The sequence below is a fragment of the Oryctolagus cuniculus genome, chromosome 3 (assembly GCF_964237555.1).
Source record: "Oryctolagus cuniculus chromosome 3, mOryCun1.1, whole genome shotgun sequence".
NCBI lineage: Eukaryota > Metazoa > Chordata > Mammalia > Lagomorpha > Leporidae > Oryctolagus > Oryctolagus cuniculus.
In genome coordinates, this window is record NC_091434.1 from 36131627 (window position 1) to 36157603 (window position 25977).

A 25977-nucleotide genomic window follows, 5' to 3' on the forward strand; every position below is an offset into this window, starting at 1 on the left:
ACCACATGGAAAACTAGAATTGCCCTTGCTAAGAATTGAATGTCTGAATCAGCTGGGTTGTTTCATAGCATCTACCCTTCCTGTGCAGAGTATTTAAAAGTTCCAGATGGTTTTTCAAAGTAGATCCTAGGGTGACGGCAGCAACAGCATGGAGCTCTCACTTCAAGATGAGGCAGGGATTGGTAATGCTGGTTGCTGCCAGGGTGAATCCTTTCTCTATAGGAACAAATGGTGAGATAAAATAGAAAAGCAAGGACTAAGTGGAACATTAACATTCCTGCATAGAGGGTGATAAGAAGTGTAGAGGTTCATGCATATACATATGTTTGTGTTTCATGAAATATTGTTCAAAGTCCCACATGGGAGGCCCTAAAAAACTCCTGGCTTTGGCCTGGCCCAGCCTCAGTATGTTGGAGCCATTTGGGGAGTGAACCAGTGGATGGAAGATCTCGCTCTTGCTCTCGCTCTCTTGTTCTCTCTCTCTGTAACTCTGCCTCTCAAATAAAATGAATGCATCTTTTTTAAATAAATAAAGACTGGGACTATGGTTTTGAAACTGCCCATCACAGAGTCAGTGCTTTCACACAGGTCCCTGGGTCACTCAGGGTATTGAAGATGAAAGGAGTAGGTCCCATCCCAGCTCATGTACCCACCTCAAAAAAAGAAGCTCCACTTGAAACTGCTTCTTATGTGGATTTTTATGGAAGATTTCATTTGAAGAAAGAATTCTACAGTTTGAATCACTTGGAAGTTTCTGCAGAGTCTCTAAAGTCCCCCAGGCTCCAACATTTCACGAATCTATAAACACCGAGGAGTTTAATCACACACCATTTGTTGAAATCTGCAGTGCCAGAGCCCAGTTTCTACAAATGAAATCATAACATCTTTCATCAAGACTGAAAAAGCTCTTGAAGGTGGGCTGTAATTTTTCTCACCTAACTTGAGTCTTTCTCTTTAGAGTTGACTTTTAAGAGCAAAATTCTTAGGAAGATAATTTGGTGCTGTAGAAAGAATAATGGTTTGTAAGTCAGAAAACCTGACTTCCAATCCTAACTGTAGTATTTTGTGCGAGGTAGTTAATCTCTGTAGGTCTTCACCCCTACCCTTGCCTAAACACAGAGTAGAGAACTTTTTTGGCTTAAAAACTGCAAAACAGAGTGCCATTCAGAGCAAGAGAGTCACTGCTTTGATTCTAAACCCAATGTTTTAAAAAACTTGAGATACTAGTACTATTTATTTCACAGTGAAGATAAAGGAAAAAATATGCTAGGCTCTCCAGAACTTTTGCCAGCGTCTATCATCTTGAATAAATATTCATAAAATAACTGAAGTCAATATGACATTAAAAATGAAGTAATTCCAACAGTAGATACACTTGTCCAAACCCACATAACATATAACACCAAGAGTGAATCATCCCAGTGTTAACCAAGGCCTTTGAGCGATAATGATATCTCAATGCAGGTTCATTATTTGCAACCAATGTACCACAGTGCGGATCATGGAGGAGATTCTGCATGTGTGAGGATGGGGTATATGAGAGCTTTCTGTACTTCTCAATTTTGCTGTGAACCTAAGACGATTCAAAAAATACAGTTTATTAATAAGTACTTGGAATTGCAAAATAAAATGTTGTCTTTAAATGAAGTAGTTTGGACTCATACCATGGGTGCTATTCTTCTTTGTCAGATTTGTATGGGTTGAAGCACATTTTTCTAAGGCCATGGGACAGGGTTGATTTATAGACCATGCTTAGAGAACTTGGAAAGTTCAAGAGCACACACTGATGTGAAAATCATATGGGGGTTTTGGGTAGGTCATCAAAATGTTTTGTAATCCAATAGCTGGAATAATCCTCCCGAGGTTACCAGGGCCAGCCTCAGAGTTTGAATCATGGGCAGATGTGAATTGAGTTGGCCAGCATTCCAGAGACAGAAACTCGAAGCCAGATCTCAGTAGGCTGTTCCAAGGTTAATTAACTGCTCCATTTTATGAATTCCTTCTTGTTGCTCAATCAAATGCTCAGCAATTTTAAGCTAGTTCTTTCTATTTTGATCACTAAAAATATTCAAAGTCCATGCCCTTCACATTACAACCACTCTCCTTTTAGAGATGATACTGGGACTCCAAGTAAAGCAAACCCAGATCCTTCAGGCTGTCTTCTACTTCTTCCCCCACCACCTTTTTCTAGTTCATATCAGATAACACAGTCGAGGAGACAAGCTTGATAGACGAACGAAAGAGAAAAAGAGAAACTACAAGATGAATAGAGATACAGCAAGGTGAAACTAGAGAGCTAAAAAGCCTTGTAAACACAGCTAATGTACCATCCATCTGTGGTTTCCAGGGTCTTGAATTTCCCAAGATGAACTTTCAAGGGTAAATTAGTTAACCAGTAGGGAACTCAGCTTTTCACTTTACCAGGTAATGACATCAAATAACTAAATTTTGAAAATCAACTGTAAACTACTGTGATGAATTCATAGGCAGAACATTTGACACCAAAAAAGTAGGGGGAGTATATTCCCAAAATAATGGCATGTTGTCTACACTGATTTTGAAGCTCACTACTTCCAACTATGTTTTTCTCATTTCATTGCAGGCAAATGATACTTTGCCAAAGGAAGTACTCCAAGGCCCTGACATTTGAAGTGCACTAAACTACTCCGTTCTGAACATGCAGTTGAACAGAAAAGCCCCAAAGGCTGCAGGGAGAGGATGGAAATACCCAGGCACATGTAATTCTGCACAGTGGGCAGAGTCTTCTTCATTTGAACCCTCTTCAGAAAGTGAGTGCTTCAGTGAAGAAGGGCACCAACCAATCCTCGTTATGCTTTCAGTAGATACAGCTGGTTTTTCACATTGATCTTGCATTCTGTACTCTTGCTGAACTTAGGAATCAGTGCTTATAGTTTTTGTGGTGTGGATTCTTTAGGGTTTTCTATATAAACAATATGTCAACTGCAGAGGTTTTTTTCTTCTTTTCCAACATGGATATCCGTACTTCTTTTTCTTGATGACTTACCCTGGCTAAAACATTCTGTATAATATTGATTGCAAGGGGCAAAAAGAGACATACTTTTCTTGTTCTTACAGCAAACATTTTTCATACTTTCACTACTGAGCAAGATGTTAGCTATGAATTTTTCACAGATGTCCTTTATCAGATTGAGGAAATTCCTGTCTATTCCTAGTTTGATAAGAATTTTTTTTAACTTGAAAGAATGTTGTGTTTTGTCAGATACTTTTGCTCTGTCTATTGAGATGACCCTTTGTTCTGTTAATAAGGTACGTTGTGTTGCTTGATTTTTGTATTTTCAACCAACTTTGAATTCCTGGGATAAATTCCATTTGATCCTTATGTATAATCCTTAAATGCTACTTTCAGTTTGAAAGTATTTTGTTGGGTTTTTTTTTGCATTTGTATTCACAAGGGATATTGATCTGTAGTTCTCTTGTGATATCTTTATCTAGTTTTGGTATTAAAATGATGTGGGTCTCACAGAATAAGCTAGAAAGTATTCTTTGGGGGATACTTAATCAAGAAACAATGGAGAGAATCAACAGAAAACTCTCAAAATGAGACACAAAAATCAAGAGAAGCTATTCTTTATTAAAGAAATAACTTGCTACTAGGCATTTTGTATACTATCCTGTGAACAAATATATTTTCAGGAAGTTAGAATTTTATACAACTGGTAGCTACATGGTAAAGCTAGACACAAGGAAGTGACCACTGTCACACAGAAAATACCTGCATGAACCAATGACTAATTCCTAATGGGAAAAACCTGAAATTTACTCCTAAAATCCCACTGTAGGTTAGAATTTGTTGAGTAGAATTGTGTTCACATTTACATAAAACATGTATAAAATGTTCAGTCCTTAATCACAGTTCAGTTGTTTTTCAATGAGAGTGGCAGAAACTTCTAAGTGTCCATCCATTTTCTGTTTTTGGCTTTTCAGTAATAGAAAAATGGAGAGGGACACATAATTATGCAAAGAATACATTTCTCAATCACCTTTGCAGGTAGATAGGCTATGTGTCTGGATTCTAGCCAATAGGAAGTGAGAGAAAGTCCTATACAACTTAAAAGTTGTGCCCTTAAAAAGATAGGAATATGATCATCTCTCTTCCTGTTCCTACTTGTAGGAATGTGAAAGGGTGAAAAGTGAAGGAGCAATTTTAGACCACAAGACAGAAGCCATATGTGGAGCATGGCAGAGCAAGGATCTTGGATCCCCAATATCATTAATTTTCTTGAATCATTTTACTCAGGTCATTAAATAAGAGAAAAACAAATTTCCTTCTTGTTTAACTGGCCTTTGTGATAGCAGCCAAATTAGTGTCCTAGCTAACATAATCTTTGTGTAAAATTCCAGGATAAGACAAGAAAATTCTGAGCTATTGTTGAAGACTAACATTTTAATCTAGCAGACTTTCAATTCTAGTCATGATTTTTATATTATAAAAAAGTGAACAAAAGAAAGATAATATCCTTTCAGAATTCTGCCTTACCAAGGATTTCTTCCACCATTTATTTCTCTCTTCTTGCCCTTTCTTGAACATAATTTAATCAAATCCCCTTTTCCCCCCTCCCCCCACAAAAACTGCTTTCATCAAAATCAACAATGACCTCCAAGAAACCAAAATTCGGGGCTTACTCTCCACCCTGTGTGTACGTGGCCTGGCAGTGTCTGATGCAACTGTGTGTTTTCTCCTCTTTGAAACGTCTCACTGTGTTTCCAGAGCACCTCTCGCTCCGGGATTTCCTGCATCCTCACTGACGGCTCTGTCTCAATTTCTTCCACATCTCCCCCGCCACACGGAGTGCTCCTTGGTGTCGCCCGGAAATCTGTTTTCCGTCCACATGCACTTTCTTGGTGATATTATGCAGTCTGGTGTCAGTTAGATGCTGCAAATCCATTTTCATTTCTGTCCAGCTAGAATGTAAACCTTATGAAGGCAGGGTTCTCTATCACCTTCTTCTGTGGTATGTCTCCATACCCAGAAGTAGGCCGGGTGTGTTTTGATGCAGCATGTAAATTATTTGTTGAATGAATGAAGAAATAGAAGCCACTTTGCCACCTAAGTAATCTCCTTCAAGTGTGTAATATTTACCTTCTTCTTGAATGTCCTACTAAAGGTCAAGGAGAACCCACATGCTTGCTCAGTGTGTGAAGTACATGCAGAATAAATTTCAACTCTGTTTCTGGGGGCACAGCCAGACTGTTTCATTAGCATTGCTTTTGCCAGCTATACAGAGGGGGTAATGATGATGATTTCCTAAGTTGGTTCTAAGAATTTATAGCACTGCAGAATACAGAATGGCATGCCAAAGTCAAGAATAGGCTTTAAATAAAATGAATGCTTGTTAGTATTCAGCTCTTCTTGTCTGCAAATTCTAATCCACAATATGAACTCTTAGGCCCATAAACAATGCTCTAATGACGGCACTTTCAAAGCATGGTTACAGGGTCTCGTTTTCTTCTGGGTAGAGTTAACAACCAGTTGCACTCAGTAGGATGCTAGAGCCTTCAGGAAAGAGCACGTGTGTCTAATTATTTACATGCAGGCTCAGTGAGTCCTGAAACAACCTGTGCTTACCCACAACTGAGCCAGGGACACCAATTGGCTCTTCCCTGTAGGAGCGAAGCTAATAGTGTACCCAAGTTTAATGCCTGGTTGTTGTCTGAGTGAGCAGCTCTGAGTATCTCTATGTCCTTATGCACTCATATGTGTGTAAATGTGTGCCTGAGAAAGTGTGTCTATGTCTGTGTTCTGAAAACACTTTGTTCAGATCTCCAGGAAAAGCAAAAGCTGATGGACTATTATCTGAAAATCTATAAGTAAGCATATAAAGCAATATATTCAGGAAGGAAAATACTTCCTTTCTGGGAACCTAAATTCTCAGAAATGGTATCTTCAGGGCTTGGACTTCATATCTCATTGCCAGTGCTTCAAGTTGGCAGTAGAGAGCTCCCACTCACATCTGAGAGAAATGGAGGGAATGAGAAGAGATAGTTTTGGGGACCCTATTGGTTGTCTACCAAAAAAACACATTTCCTACTTTCAACAGGTCTCAATTTCTGTGCATATTTCCAATTCAGCCCTACATACAGCTCACATTCTACTTAGCCAAATGCCACAAACTTTTCCTTCAAAGAACCAGATAGTAAATATTTTAGGGCTTGTAGCTACCTATGTTCCTATCACATATTCTTTGATTTTTAAAAAAAAATTTTGCTTGGCTTTGTTTTTAATAACCCTTTTAAAGTGTAAAAACTTTTTTTGTATCTCATGAGTCAAAGATAGGGCATGGGCAACTGGATTTGAGCCACAGACTATAGTTTGCCAGTCATGTCTGTTTCCTTGTGCTAGCTCCATTCCCCTTCTGAGTAGATACTTTAGAACAGAACAGCTGATCCAATTCCAGCTAATGAGATGCGATGGAAAAAAACCTGCTTGATGGCTCTAGGGAAAATTTTTATTTATGTATATTTGATGTGTACAACATAATGCTTTGAAAGATTTATACATAGAAATGGTTACTATAGTCAAGTAAATGAATATATCCATTATCTCACATATGTACCTGTGTGTGGAGGGGTATATATGGTAAGAATACCTTAAATGCATTCTCTTAGCAAATTTTCAGTTTACAATACAACATTGTAACTATAGTCCTAACATTGTACACATTTCCTCTTTACATTTACTCATCCAAAATACCTGCAACATCGTACTTGAGGGTTTTTGGAACTAAATAATATTAGTTCAGGTAATCTTTCTAAATAGCAATCTAAGAGGGGGGTGAAGGGGAAAAGGGGAGGGCCAGGGTACACAGGGCTCTGAGGGACTGCGTGTTGCCACTTTATCATTTAAGTATTCTCTTTTCCCCTCCTCTTTTCAGTCCTATTCTCCTTACTTTCTGAATCAGTTACAAAGCTCTGGGATGCAAGTAACTGAAAATATCGATTCAGGTTGGCCTGAATAGTGATAAAAATTACTATCTCACAACTGTAGCTGTAGGTTCAGCCGCAGGATGGGCTCCTGGCATGGGACAGGTACCGCTCTGCTTTCACTTCCTGTGAGCCTCCTTGTCCTGCTTCCTCGCCGTGTTAGCTAACTGGCCAGAGAGCTGCAGCAGACAGCTAACGGGAGGTCCAGGAGAACCAATGGGGAAGCTCCAACCTGAGCAGACGGGCCTGGGACTCAGGAGACCCAATAGTGTCATTGCAGTTTGAAGACAGTAATCTCAAGACTCAGAAAGAGCTGACGTTTTTAGTTCCAATGCAAAGGGAGAGAAAAAAATCAGTGTCTCAATTCCAAGTCAACCAGGCAGTAAGAGTCCTCCCTTACTTGGAATAGGGTCTGCCTTACTGTGCTAGGCAGCCCTTCAACTGATTGGGTGAGGCCCACCCATGCTAGGGAAGGACATCTGCTTTACTCAGTCTAATGCTTTAACTGTTAACCTCATCCAGAATAACATCTAACCAAATCTCTGGGCACTTCTTGGCAAGTCAAGTTAACAAAATTAACCATCACAAGCTATCATCCTTGAATTCCTGGGTCTGCATATACAAAGCAAGCAGAGTTGCATGTATAGCCTCCAAACTTATCTTTGATCTTTGCTTCTGGCCCAGAAACTAGGGAATAATGGAGTGCTAGGGGAAGCAGAGGTCATGGCCTCCTTTCTGAGCCTTTTCTTTTAGCACTGGGGAGAGCATGGAAAAATTAGAGTTAAAGATGATATTTCTGTTTACAGTAGGATTAGAAATTTAAATCCTAACATTTAAGAGTAATATTTTAAAATAACAAAAAGACTATGACTTATAAACTTTTACTCTTCAGTTTTATTAGTTTATTTAACGCTACAGAGTAAACAGCCTTTTAGGCCCTTTTGCTTTATTTTTATGTCCCCAGATGAGCCAGGTAAAGAAAAATGAAACTTAAATGTACAATTCCACATTAAACTAGAATTTTCAAGAGTGGCATGATTTGGGAGTAAAGCATTTGTGTCTGAAAATTTACATGTGCCTGTGTAATTTTAAATATATATGAATTTCTTCTACTTCTCATTTTTGTGTAATAGGAGCCGTGTTTCTAGGGATCTGAGAGTTTAAATTATTTTCATAAAAGAGTATGAGCTACCTTTATAAAAGGTGGAGCATGTATCTGAGTGAAATGAAATGGACATCTTTTCATTTGATTATCGTTTAGCCCCTGCCTGTATTCCTGCTGAACTATGGTCTCTACTTTTCCCTTATTGAACTCTTCCTTTAGTGGAACATTGAGCCTTTGACTTTAATGTAAATTAAAAATATGTTATCTCAAAAATTAGAAAAGATAGACTTTTAAATCATAGAAGATTTTGAAAGGCAGGAAGGTTTATGAGAATAGCATGGTGTCTGTGGTTTTTCTAGAAAGGATCCTCAAATTTTGGTAACAAGGAGGCATTTTTCATTCTCCCAAAGCCTTCTTCTCAGGAGGATAGGGGAGCATGGAGCAGGGAAAGCCACAGTTAAAACAGTGCAAAAGATAAGACCCTTCTTTACTAAATGGAATTTTGGAAAACCACAGAGCTCTGTGCTGGAAGTTATAAAGATCTTGGCACCCCAACAGGAGACGATTAAAGAGCCACTGTTGGATTCATTGGTTTGACACCTGACACCCTGCAAATATTCAAAAGTAAAAATAACAGGAAGGAAAAATAAAGAGCTCTATAGAAGTCACACAGCGTAATCAGAGCACAAAAAGCATTAGAAGTAATGTCAGCACTTTCTAATGGGAAGTGAAAGACACATGAGGAACTCTATTTCAAGAAATCAAGCAAAGCTCCGTGAAAATGAGGGTACTGTTCATGAACTTAAACATTTTTTTTTCTGGGGCTTTTGGGTTGTGGACAGGAATTATTTTTAGACAAAGTGCATTTTGCTATTTCATTGCTCGGGCTGCATACTTAGTGAATTTTCAGGCCATCAAGCAGATTACATAGCCTAGAAAGCCCGAGAGGCAGGAAAGAACCTTAGCCATTACACAAGAATGTGATTATATAGATCCCACCAGCACGGTGTCAGCACCAATAATACCACAAGTGTAACACACCTAAGTAACAATATCCTGTTTTTAAAAAATTAAAGAGAAGACAGTTAATTGCCACTCTTTGCAGATCAAATCTGGTTACACCCTTCTAGACGGAAAACTTTCTTCCTACCAAATAATGCATCTAGAAACCTTCTAAAATGGTGTGTGTAAACTCCATCCTACCTAAGAATTCATTTCTTCACCTTCTGCCAAGTCAAAAGAAGTAACAACCGGTTTCTGATTCTTTCAAGGCCCACAGAAATAGCCCTGTGAACAACAGAACAAGTGAACAGTGAACAAGGGTTCACTGATCTTCAAAACTATGGCAAGGGGTAGGAACATAGGAAGCAAAATATTTGGAATTGGACAAATTTTTTTTAAATTTTGGTATTAAGTAAAAGAGAATAAAAATGCTCAGCATCTGCTTACTACCTAGGCCATAGTCAAGGAACTGAACCATTATCTGCTTAACAGGGGCAGGCTGTCAATATTCTCCCTGTTTGAATGCCTTCTCAGCACCCCAACAGGGTCCCCTCCAGAGACCTCCATGAGCAAGCCAATGGGAGAGTGGTCAGAAGGATCAGAAAGCTTAGCTAACAGTTTGCCAAGCCAGATTCATTACATTAAAACAGATACACTGTATATTTTAACGTCAGATATAAATTTTGGCTGCTTTTCATTGGTGGTTGGGTTTTTGGGTTTTGTTGTTTTTTTGTTTTGTTTTTTTTTTTTGTTTGTTTGTTTTGTTTTTCCAACAAGAATGAAATATTGTGGGATTTAGAGACTTATTCTGTAATTAGTATATGAGAAAAACATCTTTGTGCTCTGGCTGCTTAAAATGAAACTATTGGTAAGGCCAAAAACAGGATTACATTTAAAACTCACAGCTACATTGAGAGGTACAATGATCGTCTGTCTATCCTTTGTATGTGTGTGTGTGTGTGTGTGTATGTATGTCTGTATATATGTGTGTGTGTATATATATATATAAAACAAAAACCCAGTAAGTTAAGACTCACAGAGACAAGTCAGCTGCCCCTGCACAGTGGTGATTTAGAGCTCTGGCTGGGAGGCAAGTCTGTCCTGGGTCCAAAGGGGTCTTCCTCTCCAGTTACCATTAGACTTTTTTTTTTGAGTAGAGGGAGAAAAAATATAAAACTTTGAAAGAGATTCATTTCTTTTTAACTTCATTGTTTCATACAAACTTTAAGTCTCCTGGACCCTTGGAAAGTGTCAAACATGTTGTAAATACCAATAGCTAATATGTGCATTACCAATCTAGTGTTAATGAGATCTCACATTCTTAAGCCCTAAAATAGATGCTTATTTGTCAAATTTTCTCTTTTCAGGGTGAAATTGACAGAGAAAAATCATGGGAAAATAAAGCTATTGTTCTTTTTTCTTTGCTTACAAATGTGTTTCACTGAAGATGAGTTTAAAAGACACTTCTTGCCTGGATCCCATGGGTTTTCATGATAGCCAGTAGGAAAAAAAAAGACGTGTGGGAGAGACTGCGTTACTAACCTCAGCAGGAAAGGGGTCGTGTGCTGCTTCTGCTGTGCGCTTGCTAAGTCCAGTGTGTTCTGTGCTTTGGGCCAGTGCCAGTTCTGAAAAGGGCAAGATGAAGTATCTGAGGCTTGACCAGAGAGGTTCACTTGGTGGGTGGGGAGTTGATGTCCTTTTTTAGCAGACAAGTTAAATGCCAGTGGGCAAGAGGTGGTAATATAGCTCCTCAGGGAGGTATAGGCAAAGTCTGTTGAGGAAGGAGAGTTTGGATGAGTTCGATCTCTGCTTATGTACTTGTGAGATGGGCAATGGCACAGTCAACACCCCCGTGTCTCAGGCTTCCGATCATGCAGTATTGTAGGTGGGCTAGAGAGTGTAACCATTGCACTCTGGTTTCCCTTCCAGCATGCCACCCTCATCTTAAGGAATGTGCGCACACTAGGAAGATGGAGACTTCCTGACCGCGTTCCTCAGCAGTGGTAAGAGAGGAGACAGTTACCTCCTCAGGTAAGCCCTGGTCAGAAAAGAGTGGGACACTGGAGTGGAGAGACACGGACCCAACCTTTGTCTTCAGTGACCCAGACCGAAGGCTTACAAAGCCCTCGGAATTCTTGCCTGGCCCCACAGAAACTGACTGTGTCCACCCAAACTGTTGGTAAGGAATCTTCAAGAGCTGAGCCTGCATTCTGACTCATCATAGTTGTTTCCTGATGAATAATTTTTTTTCCTCAGATTTCCATGAGTACAAGTGCCCATTCCTTAGTGTTCTGCCTCCCTCTTTAGATAGGTCCCAGGTATGAAGCCAAATAAACTCAATCAAAGGCCATCCACCCTCCACCACATTGCGCCATAGCAGACAGCGTTATTCAGACTCTCTGATGCTGTAAAATGAAATACATTAGGCTTCTTTCAGATTCACCCAGCTCAATATCTACAATGAATTACTTGAAGAGTCCCTGCAACTTGAGGTGGGGCAGCAAGCAGAACTATTTTCCTGCCCTGATTCTGTCACACAGTGGGCAATGACAAGAAATGTCCAGTTCTTCAGTGCATGTTTGTCCTGATCTCATGCATTATCTGTGTTTCTCAACTCTGACTTGTCAGGATCCCCTGGGGAATGTTTTCAAAAAATAATGTTGGTGTCCCAGCCCTGGTGCTTCTGATTCAATAGTCTGGTTGTAGTAAACAGTTCAGGTGAAGAACTGCAAATCCCAAAAGTAGTACATTCTCCATTTTTTGGAAAGATTTTATTTATTTATTTGAAAGGCAGAGTGCCTCTGCCTCTCTGTAATTCTGCCTTTCAAATAAATAAAATCTCTTAAAAGAGAGGGAGCGGCAGAGGCACAGAGAGAGAGAGAGGTGTCTTCCATCCCTGATTCACACCCCCAAATGGCCGCAGTGGCCAGAGCTGGGCAGAACTGAAGCCAGGAGCCAGGAGCTTCTTCTGGGTCTCCCACATGGGTACAGGGGCCCAAGCACTTGGGCCATCCTCCACTGCTTTCCCACGCCATAGCAGAGAGTTGGATCAGAAGTGGAGCAGCCAGGACTCAAACCAGCACCCAAGTGGGATGCTGACACTGCAGGCGGTGGCTTTACCGGCTATGACACAGTGCCCGGCCCCTGAAATCCATTTTTATAGTCAGAATTCTATGGCCGTGTCTGAGGGAAGTGGCTTAGTGATGTTTCCTGCTCTTGCCTCTTACATACATCTTCTTTATATTTGACTTAGAATGGTTCAATGACTTATTTCAAAACTCAGAAAAAGTCCAAATTCCATTTTAGGTAGATCTGAATAACTACAGTCCTTTTCATCCTGTTACAGTTGAAAAGTGCCTTCCTGATGTACATCAGATGTTATTTTTCCCATTTTAAAGATGAGAAAATCAACACCGTAAGAGATGGAGTGATTTTCCCCAGGGTCAAACAGGGGGAAGTGGCAGAACTGGTAGAACCCAGGTCTTGTCTCTGTTCTTCCTACCCTAGCCCACTGTCAGGGTTTCTTTGCAATCCTGTCAAACCAGTACTGCAGTCTAATACTGTTTTCTGTCATGCTTTTTATCTTAAAATGCATCCAGGAGTCTTGTTAAAATACAAAATCTAAGTGATTATGTTTTTAATTTTAACTTTAATTTCTATTCTCCTGCAAATGACACCAATGCTGCTGGTCCTTAAGCCACATTTTGAGTAGCAAAGTCATTTTAAAAAAATCGCAAAATATGTCCTTTCAAATAATACTGAGCATCACTTGTCTTCTGGAAGCCCCTGATATAACACACATGTCCTGCAGTAAACCATCAGATCCTTGGCACGTCCCCCTGGCCAGAATATGTGTTACTCTTTCTGTAGCCAGACTATCATTATACTCATATCTGGAACTGGACCAACAGCTGGAGTTGCAGCAGCCACTGGCTGTAATTTCTCTCTCTCTCTCCCTCTCTCTCTCTCTCTCTCTCTCTCTCTCTCTCTCTATTTCTATTCCTCCCTCCCTCCCTGCTTTGCTTCTGATTCTCTCAGGCCAGCCGGATAAGACCCATGAGGCCACTGGGCCATCTGGCCATGCAGCTGGCCTGGGCTTCTGATTCTGAGAACATTATGGTGATTCACTCTGTGCAATCCAAATCCTTAGATGACATCTTCAGTTCCTGGAAATAAACTGCCTAGGCCCAGTTACACTGACAAAGAGTTTTGTCTTTGAAACCCATTAAAATAGTGTTTTACTGACACTAATGGAGATGTTCTTTTTCCGTTTCCCCTTATTCTTAAAATAACCAAATTGCTAATTATATGTGTAGTATATACAACATCCTGGAGAGTACCATGGACAGAGACCCCAACGATGGATTCGTTTCCATTCTTGCTATGGAGTAGACAATTTGGGACAAAACTTTCAGCTTTCTCATCCTTTAAAAATTTAGAGGATGGAAGCCTGCACTGCTCTCCAGCAGTCTTTTCCTGGTACTAATGTCCTTGACAGTGGCTCTATCTTTACAAAGTGAAAGAAGAAATTCTTTTAGAGAAAAATTTTCTTTCTTCCTACTACTTACTTACTTCCTACTACTTAAGTGTTTCCTCCTGCCCAATTGTTCTACAAGTCATTTGAACATTACCCATAGTACTACAGAGCCATCCAATCTTAACCAGTCATTTTTAAGAACTGCTCACTTGTATGGCATCCAAATTGAAACAGGCATCGCTGAGAATGCAATTATGTCTTGAAATACCAGAGTCCATCTCAATTCCTGAGTATCAATTAGAGTCTTCTTTCTTCCTGATTATCTTTGCTCCCTCATATTGCTGGCATTTTGATGAATATGTAAATTCACATCCATGGGGATGTTGAAGAATACTAGTTTGAAATAATCAGTTTTTCCCTCCTAGTATTACTCTGTTTCCCTTCTCTCAGACAGTCCCAATCCCATGTTCCCATAATTTGCCTCTGCCTTCATCGTCTTGAAGGCAGAACATGTTTGAGAAAAAGACAAAACTATCCCCCAAGAGCCTTTTTTACCTTTACTTAACAAAAGTCCTTAGGATAAGGGAAGTTTCAAAGAAACCCAAATAGCCCCTAAAGACTGTCCCAGGTGCCAGGGAGAAGAGAGCTGGGACGAGAGACAGAGAAGACCTGTGCCTCAGTCCTAGTACCACTATCTGAAAGGCAGCAAGCCCTCAGAGGAGAAAGGAAATTGGCTTTAGGGCACACAAAGACCTGTGGGGCCAGAGATGCCTCACTCCAAATTCATCTTCCCCAAGCTGGGGAAGTGACTGAGAATCAGCATTCCTGAAAGGCCAAAAATATGGAAAGATAGCAGTGGACAGGTGTAGGGGCACCTGACAGAACCCTACCCCCAGGGTCTTAACATTGCACAAGATCCAGAGAAGTGTGACACAATCCTGGGGAGATGTGGGAAAACCCCAGTCAGGACTGAGGTTAAGATTTCTTTCCACTAGCCTAGCAGAATGAAGCTCACAGCCAGAAATTAAAATCTGTAGTTGAGTTACTAAAATGAAGAAAATTGTTAAACACATGATTCCTCCCTTACCCTGCATGAGCAATTCTAGTTGGAATCTACTCCAAAACAGGGGGACTCAATGATTGTCCATTGAATGTGCTCCTTGCAAGTTGAAGAGTCCGTGAAGCAACGCATGGCACACAGTAGCCTCTTTGAACGTCAGTGTCTGGTTCCCTGCTATTCTGAAGAGCCAGTGTATTCAATAAAGCACTGAGACAGCTCCCTTCCTATATTTCATAGTCAAAGTTTGAATACAGAAAGAAAACTTTTGACTCAGTAAAATGTGAGTGAAGAGTGAATCCTTCCTAATAGTTTTTCTTCTAGATCCGTTTTCTCAAATTACTCCATCAAAGATCTAGCATGAAAGAATTCAACTCTTTTTACCAGAGAGCCAACCCTGGCAGGCAGACAGCTGCTATCTGTGGTTTTACAAGGACTGTAGAGGCGTTAACAGTTTTGAAGCCCTAAGACCAACTGTGAAATCTGGAATGCTGGGGTTCCAAGTGAGAAGTTTGCCTTTGGCAGCTGTGCTATAACCAAGCATGCCCAGGTGTTAACTGAAATTGAAAACAGCCTTTCAACAGCCTGGGTCCTCATTATTTTTTACATTATAGTTCATGTTGCTAAAAATAGTCCTAAGCCTCTCCCTTTTGATAATTTGGGAGGGGAGGTATTATACTGAGAAGCAGCCAAATAATCACCACCTTCCTCACCGAGTTCAGGGCACACTATAGAGAAGGAAGCAGATTTCCTCCGGGTGGCAGCCATATTGGACTGTGTCTGTCACAGCCATGATCTTTCTCCTCTCTGCTAAGACACACTTCAAACAGCAGCTTCTAGATCTCTTCTTGTCTGAAAGTGACATAGTTTCACAGTTTAGAATCATTAGTAGTCACTGCTTAAAATTACTAACTCATCACCCGCCCACCTATCCTGTTTTGTCACTTTCTTTCTCTTCAAATATTTTTAAATAGGACTTGAAAGTTAGGATATAAAGCAAGAACTACAAGGAAGAGATGCAATTTCGATACTCAGTCACAAATGGCAGAGTTGTTACCTGAAGCTTATTCTAATATCAGCCTTCATGCCAGATAGGAATGCCTTCATTAATGATGTTTTGAATCCCAGCTATATTTAGCTCATGGGGTGGATGATTTTGCTGGTTACTGTCTACATTAAACACCAAGCAACAAGGAAAAAGGCGTGAGATGAATTTTTTCTGTCCTCTCCTAGTACAGTTCCAAAGAGTCTGCAGATACTCAATGACTAACAAGAACTTCACATCTCTACTTCTCAAAGACAATTAGAAAAAGGAAGTCAGGTACCCACAAGTTTCTAACAAGTTAGAAACATGAAGATACAATATAGGGCAATTATAGAAATGCTCTTAGTCAACCCAGACCAGACACCCTTCTGCAGACTTGGTTAAATCACTTGAAAATAAGTTGTTCTGTTGTTCTGTCTCTGAAATAATTCCTGTTGCTGAATGTCCACACAGTCACACAATTCTTGGCTGTTTGACACTTGCTCCCTAGTTCTTAACTCCAAATGCAAAGAAAACCCTTCAACATCTTTTTCTCTTGCCTGATGTCTTTACTCAATCACCTCTAGAATCCCCCCTAGCTAGAAACAGCCTGCCTAGTTTTTCTCCATCTTTCCAATTAACAGTGAACAAATCACTAATATACCTCAATTTTCTCATCTTACAAATGAAGGTAATATTAATTTCTACCTCAAATTATTCGTATGAAGATAATCTAAATTCAATTCTAAAAGTTTAAGATACTTCTGCTACATGCAATCCTTAAATGTAAGTATTATCCTTGGAGATTCCAAAAGATTTTCTCTCTCTCTCTCTCTCTCACACACACACACACACACTCAAACACACACAACACACACACAAAACCACTTGCCAAATTATATAAATGTCATTTTAATGACTGTATCATGATTGCGCTAATGCCTATAGGCTAATTCTATGGTTTTTGTCTGTGTCTTCTCTCAGTGTGGTTATGCCACTACCATTCCCCTAAAGTTCCTTGGACAAGGTGGTCTTTCTGATTCACCAAACTCACTTATAGTTTCTTCATAAAACAGTCAGTAAAAAACTCACTGGCATCAACATTGAATCTAAGCTTGACCCCATTGACCCAGAAGACATCCCACCATTTCAAATCTGAGAAAGTACTCTCTGTTGGCCTACCAATGACAGGAGAAAATTCTGAGTCTGCAGTTGGACAGAGACAACAGAGGACTGTTATACTAGGTGCATAACCAACAAGGAGGTAGCTGGAGATTTTTCAGATTTAGCTTTTCTGATAGAAGCTGTTCCAGAGAATCTTAAAGTATGGTTAAATTGCAACAGAACCAACAAATGCTCTTTTCCTCTCTCTTTGCCCTCTTCTCTAAGACTATGATTTGAAACCAGACAGACTACCAAGGTTTATGTCAGTATAAATTTCTTTAGCAAGGAGACAGTAATTCTCAGATAAAAGTTATTGTTAAATAAACAAATAAGCAGAAAATATATAAAGTTGGGGAAGATACCACAGTTTCAAAGTAACTATAGAATCAGCCTTGTTCCTACTAAAAAATGGCTTCAGCGATACTGAACAGGCTCCTTATTGGTTCCCAGTCCACATTTTCAATAGTCTTCCAAGGACTCCAGCCAACAGGCAGCCAATTCGATTCTCACAAATGTTTGATCACATTCTTTCAGCATGGCCTGTCCCTCAACAGTTTCCAATCTTGAATTCAGAGCAATTCACCTTATTGTTTTAGACTTGGACTAACACAGTATGTCAAGATTATAAATAAGTGATTTAGTCCTGACCTCTTCTTGAGCAGCCATAAATTAAAAAATGATCTCTACCTGTTTCCTCTCTTCAACATTTCTCACCTCTCCAGCCTTGATCTCAATTCTTCTCTTCTGCCTCACAAAATCTCGTGCCCATGCTTTTCTTTTTTACTTAATGACTATATGTGGTAAATGACTAGATTCTGTGTAAGCCTCTAAGGAAGATAGGCTATGAAGAATGTTAATGCAAAATGCCCTTTTCAAAAATAATGAAGAATTTGCTCTGTTATCACTTTGCTAGCTACTGTGAGAGATTCAGCAGAAATATGTCACACAACCTTGATCTCAGAGAACGTATAATGATTATTTATCTTCTGCAGTGCACATTAATCCTCACTGTATCATGTTCTAAGAAAATGGTTAGTAAATCCCAGACAAGGAGAGTGATGTATGGCATCATACGGTGGCAATAAATGGATGCTAAATACATCCCCATTTTCCAACCCAACAAAAGTATTAAGTATGCCTAATAATAAGTGGGTTTTTGAATGAGAAAAGCTATCACATCATATGCTAGAGTTATCAATGCATGTATACACAGGAATGAGTTCGGGGCTTTTCTCTAAATCCATGAATTTGAAGTTCTTTTGCAAATTCTTGATAAACAGGCCAAGTTCAGGCTATGTGTCCTTTACAAAAAACTTGACATCTGTTTCTTGTAATTTATTAAGTGGCAAAATGCCATTCTACTAATTCTATGCAGCTATTGTTTAACTTGGCTCTGTTTTCAGCAGTCTGAATGGTATTCTTTCAGCTGAACAATGTGTTTATTCATGTAGCTATAGCTGTTCTGTTATTAGCAATGTGTTTCTGAAACAGACATCGTGTCTGGGAGAAAAGAAAATGTCCAGAAGACAAAGGTAAGCATGTGTTATTTTTTCCTTAGTGCTCTTTGCCACTGTAAAATCTAAACATACCATCCTCCCCAGGACACCTTTATAGAAGTCTCCTATAGCTTCTTTACAGAAGACAGCAATAAAAATAGAAGGCTATCTGAAGATTAGACCTAAATGGATGAGCTTCAATTCTGCATTGCTCAAACATTGATATCGACTTTTATGAAATGTCTCTTCCTTATGGAAAACAAAATAATGTTTCTACTCATTTTGCAATGGCAAAAATGCCTAAATAAATCCTTTAGCTTATATCATATGAAACTTTTGGTTATAATTTTTGGTACAGCTTCTGATTCAGTGCACCATTTTGTAGTGTGGGAGCCTAAGAGTTTGAATAGTAGTCTAGAAAGCAATTACAAAGAACTTCCTGTGAAATATTTCAACAGAGATGAGAGGGATTCTTGGGTCTACCCCACAAGAGTTTGGCATGGGAAAAACTGAATGACTGCTCCTGAGAGAATGGACTTAAGCTAAATGATGCCCGAGTCCCTTCATGCTCTAATGTTGAGTGATTCCATACTAATGATATGACTGTGCTTTTAAAAAGTATTGTGGTGACAAGATTTTCTAAGGCGATAATACAAAGCAAATCTGAATAATGAGTGAAGCTGCCTGTCAATCATAATGTAATTCAATAGGTGAAACAGAAAGAGGACTCTTGAGAAATGGTTGGCCACAAGGTACAACACCTCATCAAATTTCTTGCTGGCAAAACCCTCTTGCGTTGCTGAGAAGGTCTCATCTGCTGAGCTTTCACAGATTTAGAAATATGGACTCAGCAGTTTGCAAAGCCAATATGCAGTTTCAATCGTGTCACTTACAAGAAGAATTTGATAATCAATTTAGAAATGAATTGTACTCCTTTTCTCTCTTAATTAGCATACCTCACCAAACCCATTCTGACTGTTCCAAGTGTGTGGCCTCAAGTCTTATTTGTTGTGGAGCGTATTTATTGAATTCTTTCCCGATAACAAAACTCTGAGGTCTTGAGGGGAGGGAGAAGAGAAGGACATCTATTAAAAAAAAAAAAATCAAATGACTTACCTTTCATTCAGTAACAAAAATTAACATTCTAGAAGGACCTAAGACTGAATAAATTTTACTTGCACATTTCAAAACTTACAAAGCAATAATTTTATTATTATTTATGTTTCTTCTCAAATATATCACAGAGATAGTACCATGATAAAAAATGAATCGTAAAATAGATTGAAGCAGTAAAAACATTTTGTAAAAAAGTCTTGAGCCAGTGTTGTGGAGTAGCAGATAAAACCTCTGCCTATGTTGCTAGCATCCTATATGGTCGCTGGTTCAAGAAAATCATAATTAATATCCCTAAACCTTGATTTTGTCATACTAAGATTATGATCTTACTGTACAACATACTTCTTATTATCATTACCTTCAACTACTAATGATGTACATGATATACATGAAAATACTTTTGAGACAGCAATGTGTTTCTCAAATGGAAGATAGTGAGAAATTTTGAGACCAGAGAAGTTTCATGAAAGTCATGAAAGACAGCTAATTAGTAATGGGACTGGTACTCATAGCTTCCAGCCACTTGAAGAACTCCTTTAATATAATTTTATGCTTGAGATTTTATCTTAAGATATACAGAATCCCATTCCACAGCTTGATAATTATCTAAGAAGTAGAATTCAGTTCCCTACCTAGTGAGTAAATGCACATCCTTTGAAACTCTCCTTATACTGATCTCGAGTTCATTCAGTGGTGATCTTAGCCTTGTTTCTGTATCCAGCCAGGCATTTATTTCACTGAAGGTATTCATTGAAAACCTGTCCTCTACCAGTAATTGTTCAGAGTTCAAGCCATCACAGTGAGAAAAGTAGTCATAGTGAAAAGAAGTTTTCCATACACCTCAACACCACCAGTAACAAACTCTTTAACAGCCTACAAAGTACTGATCATTGTAACTTATATCTAGGATTATGTACATGATTAACCAACATGCAGCTTGCAGAAAGCTATGCTTTGAATATGGTTTGTCCTCTACTGGTTTGTGTGCTGAAGGCTTGATCCCCAATGTTATATTGAAAGGTGATGTAATCTTTAAGAGGGAGCTCATGATGTCATTGGGGGGGTACTACCCTTGGAAGGGATTAATGGTCCTTTTGAGGGAGTGTGTTAGGTCTCACAGGACTGGATTAGTTACAATAAGAGCAGGTGGTTATAGAGCATGTCAGCCTAAGTTTGGTGTCTTCCACCCATACCACTCTCACGTACATTCTCACCATGTGATGCCATCACCATGTCATGATTCAGCCTGTACATACTATTTCCTCACCAGATATGGCCAGCTGAGGTCACTATATCCTCACCAGGTATGACCACTTGAGCTTATAATTTCAGATTTAAAAACAGTGAGCTAAATAAAGAGTTCTTTGTAAAGAATGTAGTCTCTCTTATTTTGTTATAGCAACACAAAATGAACTGAGACACTCAGCATAGTTCATATCCAGGATATGTAGAGTTGAAATATCCCTTCATATGAATGAGAAATATTCCTTAATTCTGCCTTTAGGCTCCTCACAAATGGAGGAGGGAAGGAAAAACAGAAGAAAATGGCTTTTCTATAAGCCTTTTCCAATTTCAGTTTAACTTTAGGTCTCTTTTCCCCTAAGTTTCCATCTTTCAAGTTACTAATCAAATCATAGCACCAAAGCCCATAGTACATAAGAATCTCCAGGGGATAGCCTTGTACTTCCTGCAGGTCACACCTCCTTATAGCACCCTCCTTATTTGTTGTTAGAACAACATCATACACTGATTACTTATCTCTCTGTCTTTTGTTGATGTACTCATACACAACTGGGCATTTATTGCTGGTATTTTTGTAACTTATTTTTCTTCCCAAAGAGCACTTCTCTACTTGTTTTTAATTGAAATTTGGCTTGTTTATGTCTGAAAGCCTCTGCAGCTTATCAAGGTCACTCAAAATTCTAGTGATAACTCTCTTGGTTCTCAGATCTAGACGGAACCTTGGAGCTAGCAAGTCTGTCCAACAACCTTATACTATGGAGAAAAACGTAGATCCAGAAGTACACAATGACATACCCAAGGATATGTGATGTATCAGTTCAGATATCAACACAAAACAGAACTCATTCAGATGATCTGACCATGGAAATTTAAATAAAGAAATCACTTACAAAGAGGTAAACAGGATTAAAGGAAAATAGTGCATATTGAGACTCCCAGTGGCCAGCAACAGCAGACATTCCTTACTTTCCCTAGGGCTCTGCAAGAAACGGAAAAAGTGTTATTAGAGCCTAATGAAAGCAGAAGAGGAAGAGTCTCCCAACAAGAGCTATAGTGAAGAAAGATGGAACTAGTGCCCTGGACACTGTGTCAAAGTAGAAATGAGTAGAAGTAACCCACCACTCTGTCTTCCCACTCTTCCACTTCCATGGCACCTTCCATGGATCAACTGCCAGATAGCACGGCAGGCAGATGATTGCATCCATTCAAGTCAGCTTCCCCAGGCACAGAGCAGAGCAGGGAGAAACTGGAAAACAGATTTACAGGGGCAAAGGGAGAATAACCAACAGAGGTAGTGAATTCCAATGTCCAGCCTTACCATACATCTCCATTTTTTTAATTTGGAATAACAAATACTAAAGGAAAAATGAAGGAAAGGTGGAAAAAAAAAGCAGGAAAAAAGAATTTCCCTAGGCCAGGCAATGTGTATAAAGTATAGACAATGGTATTTGACTTACAATGATGATTTTTCCAACTACACAATAGTGCAAAAACAATACACATTCAGTAGAAATGTTGACTTCTTGTCATTTCTTGAACCAAAGATATGTGATAAAATGCTGTCTCATGATTCTGGGCAGCAGCAGTGAGCACAGCTCTGAGTCATGCAATCAGGAAGGGAAACAGCCACTCCTCTGCAATGTACTATGTTACTAAGAATGATGCTCGATAGGGTAAGTGTATTGAATGCTTCATCTACGCATGATAGAATCAGCTTACAATGGGTTTATCAGGTCATAATCTATCATTAGCCAAGGAGTATCTGTACTCTGTGGAGTCATGAAGAAATGATAAAAGTATATTACAGTAATGTAGTCAGTTCCCTATATCCTTGGGTTCCACATATGTATAGAGTTGACAATTTTGGACTAAAAATATTCCCAAAAAAGTTGTGTCCATACTGAACACATACAGATTTTTTCTTGTCATTATTCCCTAAACAATATAGAATAGCAACTTTTTTTAAAATGTTATTTGAAAGGCAGAGAGATACAAAGAGGCAGAGGGACAGAGACTTAAGAAGACAGATCTTCCATCTGCTGATTCCCTCTCCAAATACCCACCAGCCAGGACTGGGCTAGGCTGAAGCCAGGAACCTGGAACTCCATCCAGGTCTCCAAGGGAGGCAGGAACACAAGTACTTGAGCCATCATTTGCTACTTTCCAGAACACACATTAACAGGAAGCTGGATCAGAAGGGGAGTAACCAGTACTCAACCTGGCCATTCTGATTTGGGATGCAGGCATCCAAAGTGATGATCCAAAAGCTCACCCCTATAACAACTATTCATATAGCATTTTCATTGTATTAGTTGTTATAAGTAATCAAAAGTGGTTTAAAGAATGTGGGAGGATGTGCATAGGTTAGAGGCAAATACTTTTATATAAGGGGCTTGAGCATCCACAGATTTTGGAACCAATTCCCCAAGGGTGTTGAGGGACAACTTATTACATTTATTACTATATATTTAATGTTGGGCCCATCCTAAGCCCTTTATATACACTAATTCTTTTAATCTGCAATGTCATTTTACAGATGAAGAAACCAAGGCATAGAGTATTATACAGGACAGCCCTGATCCTGTGCTGCGGAGGCCACGCTTTAACCTTTACTCCACACTGTCTCCATAAAGTAAAATGAGCTCATTATGTGTTGGGAAGATAGTAACGTGAATGCAGGAAAACTTACTTATGAGAGTTAGGCAGTCACAAGTTGTCTCATTGTAAGAGCATGAGAACGAGTTCAGGGGCAGGGAATTCCTCTTGGGCTGCAGCAATCAATGTGACTATATTTGTTAGCTCTTCATTACAACAACAAAATACCTAAGACAAGCTACTTATAAAGGAAGGAGGTTTGTTTATTTGGAGGTAGACCCTCCAAACCTGGTCAGGCCCCATTGGTTTGCCTGTCTGGTGAGACCAGAAGATGACAATGACAGAGGAATAGTCACATGGCAAGCCAGAAAGCAAAGAGTTCGACCCAACTCAACTCATGAGAGCTACCCTCTAAGGGTGTGTCTCAGTGAACTAAGGATCGTCTATGAGGCCCATTTTTCACTCTCTCTGCACTAGTACCATAAGACCCTGGGGTTTAAACTTTAAGTGTCTGCTTGAGTTCAGGAACTATGTCCTACTTAAACCATGGAAGTGACTATTGAAAAGAGCCTAACCCAGAAATGGCTGCAGGTAACTGAAAACTTGCTAGACAGAGCAAAGAGCAAAGCTTAGGACTCCTGGTTCACCAAACAAGCCTCCTTGCCCTTGACAGTTCTCTTTTCAGAGCTCCACAGAAGGGTTCTCACAGGAAGGGTTGCCCGTTATGGATGTGGGACTTCACAGTGCTCTCAGCTCAGGAAAAAGTATCTGTGCTTTTGTCAAGTGATGAAACTCTCCTACACTCATTTTCTGTATTCTGTAAGAAGGCCAGTGACGAGTCATTTTTAAGGAACTAGACAGAGACTTGTAACTCTGTACACAGGAAAACATTCAAGCCATTAAAAATAGGAAAAGTAAGATTAACTTCATGTATTATGTTGTTCCCCATTATGCCACTGTTGAATATAATTTAGACTTGAATAGATGATTGCATTTACTCTCTTAACTATCTTTCTCTGAGAAGTGCACAATATTTAGTAAAAATATTAACAGTGATCTTTTCGTTCAAGGACAATTTGTATATATTTCAACCTTGAGGAGAATAAGCATCCCCTTTGGTATTATGATGTTGCTGTGTGGTTTTCAATTACGTTTCTGTTATGTTCTACAAACAGAAAAAAAAACAGCCCATGTCTAATTTAATACCTACAAATTTCCACATATGGCCACAGAATACTGTAGAGGCCAGTGGATAAAGATTTTGTTGCATGTTTTCCAATTCTGACTTAAAATCTGTTTCTACCACATTCTTTTTTATTAAAAATTTCCATTGACTATTTTTTTTCCAGAGAGGGTAATTATAAAATAATTTTCTCAGTTTCACTAGGCTAAAAGATGTTTGATTTGAAAGAGTTTACAGATTAGGCAGCCAAGTTAGACTGAAATAGTTCAGCTGCAGCTGCAGATTCATCGAGACTAGTTTGATCCCAGTGTATATAATGCACCAGTGAAGATGGAAATGTCTGAGATTGGAAGAGAGCAGCTCCACTCCCAGAGGAGCAATGAAGTTTCTTTTATGTCTGTCCAAACTCACAAATGCAACCTCACTGTCTTCTTAACCTAAGTCTATGCCAACACACTGAAAGGCACACAGCAGAGTACAGGATTTAAGGAAAAGAACCCAGGGTTTGAAATCAGACTGACATGTATGCAAACTCATCTTTACAGCTTGTAATGAAGAGACCTTAGGCAAGTTATTTGACAAAAGTCTAAATAATATCATCTTGTCCAAAGATTAGGATAGACTGGCTGGCACTGCGGCTCACTAGGCTAATCCTCTGCCTTCGGCACCAGCACCCCAGGTTCTAGTCCCATTTGGGGTGCTGGGTTCTGTCCTGGTTGCTCCTCTTCCAGTCCCACTCTCTGCTGTGGCCTGAGAAGGCAGTGGAGGATGGCCCAAGTGCTTGGGCCCTGTACCTGCAAGGGAGAACAGGAGGAAGCACCTGGCTCCTGGCTTCAGATCCGCGTAGTGCGCCGGCTGTAGCGGCCATTTGGGGGGTGAACCAATAGAAGGAAGACCTTTCTCTCTCTCTCTCTCTCACTGTCTAACTCTGCCTGTCAAAAAAAAAAAAAAAGATTAGGATAGACAAACACTTCCATGGAAAGGACTCTTTCATTAGCCACAGTGAACTTAATCTAAAGAAGAGGTTAAGTCCATAAACAAACACTGAAACTGCAGAGTGGTCAGAGCCAAAAGAGTAAAGACAAAATGCAGTGAGAGTAAGCACACGTGAGAGTTTAGGAAGGCATGACAAAGGAGGGGACATTGGAGGTGGGTCTTAGAAAAGGTTGAAAGTAGTTAAAATCCCTAAGGTTGTCAATGACATCTTGAGTGCCAGCTGTGATAACTGCCCATGGTTCCTTTAGAGAACTGTGTTGAAAAAGAATTCAAGGATACGGTAGTGTACCCAGGCAAGGTGTCCAGGAGAATATAGTCCTCCCCAGCTTACGAGTTCAACTGAATATTGGTCTCAGTTAACTTGCCCAGATTTCTAATTCTCGCTGACACACTGCCTAGCCTCCACCTAACCACAGGATCCTATTCTCTGTACCTCCAAATGGTGGCAGGAATCCTAATGTGAATCAACTGACCCACCAAAAGGTCAGTAGTCATCTGGCTTTGAGTATTTCCTATGGTACCAGCCTGCCCAGTTAGACCTCTGTAACAGTGATACC

At 39.6% G+C, this 25977-nt stretch overlaps 1 long non-coding RNA gene across 3 annotated transcripts in view; it reads left to right on the plus strand.

Annotated features, from left to right (window-relative positions):
- The window catches only part of LOC103348861 (uncharacterized), a 37145-nt gene extending 11775 nt beyond the window's left edge, over positions 1-25370 (plus strand). For 2 of the 3 annotated variants that reach the window (XR_517127.4, XR_007920310.2), the window contains exons 3-4: positions 2603-2789; positions 11000-25370. This is a non-coding gene — a long non-coding RNA (uncharacterized lncRNA). The remainder of the gene's footprint in view (positions 1-2602; positions 2790-10999) is intronic. The other variant, XR_011387150.1, reaches the window with a different exon arrangement.
- Positions 25371-25977: the final 607 nt, after the last annotated feature.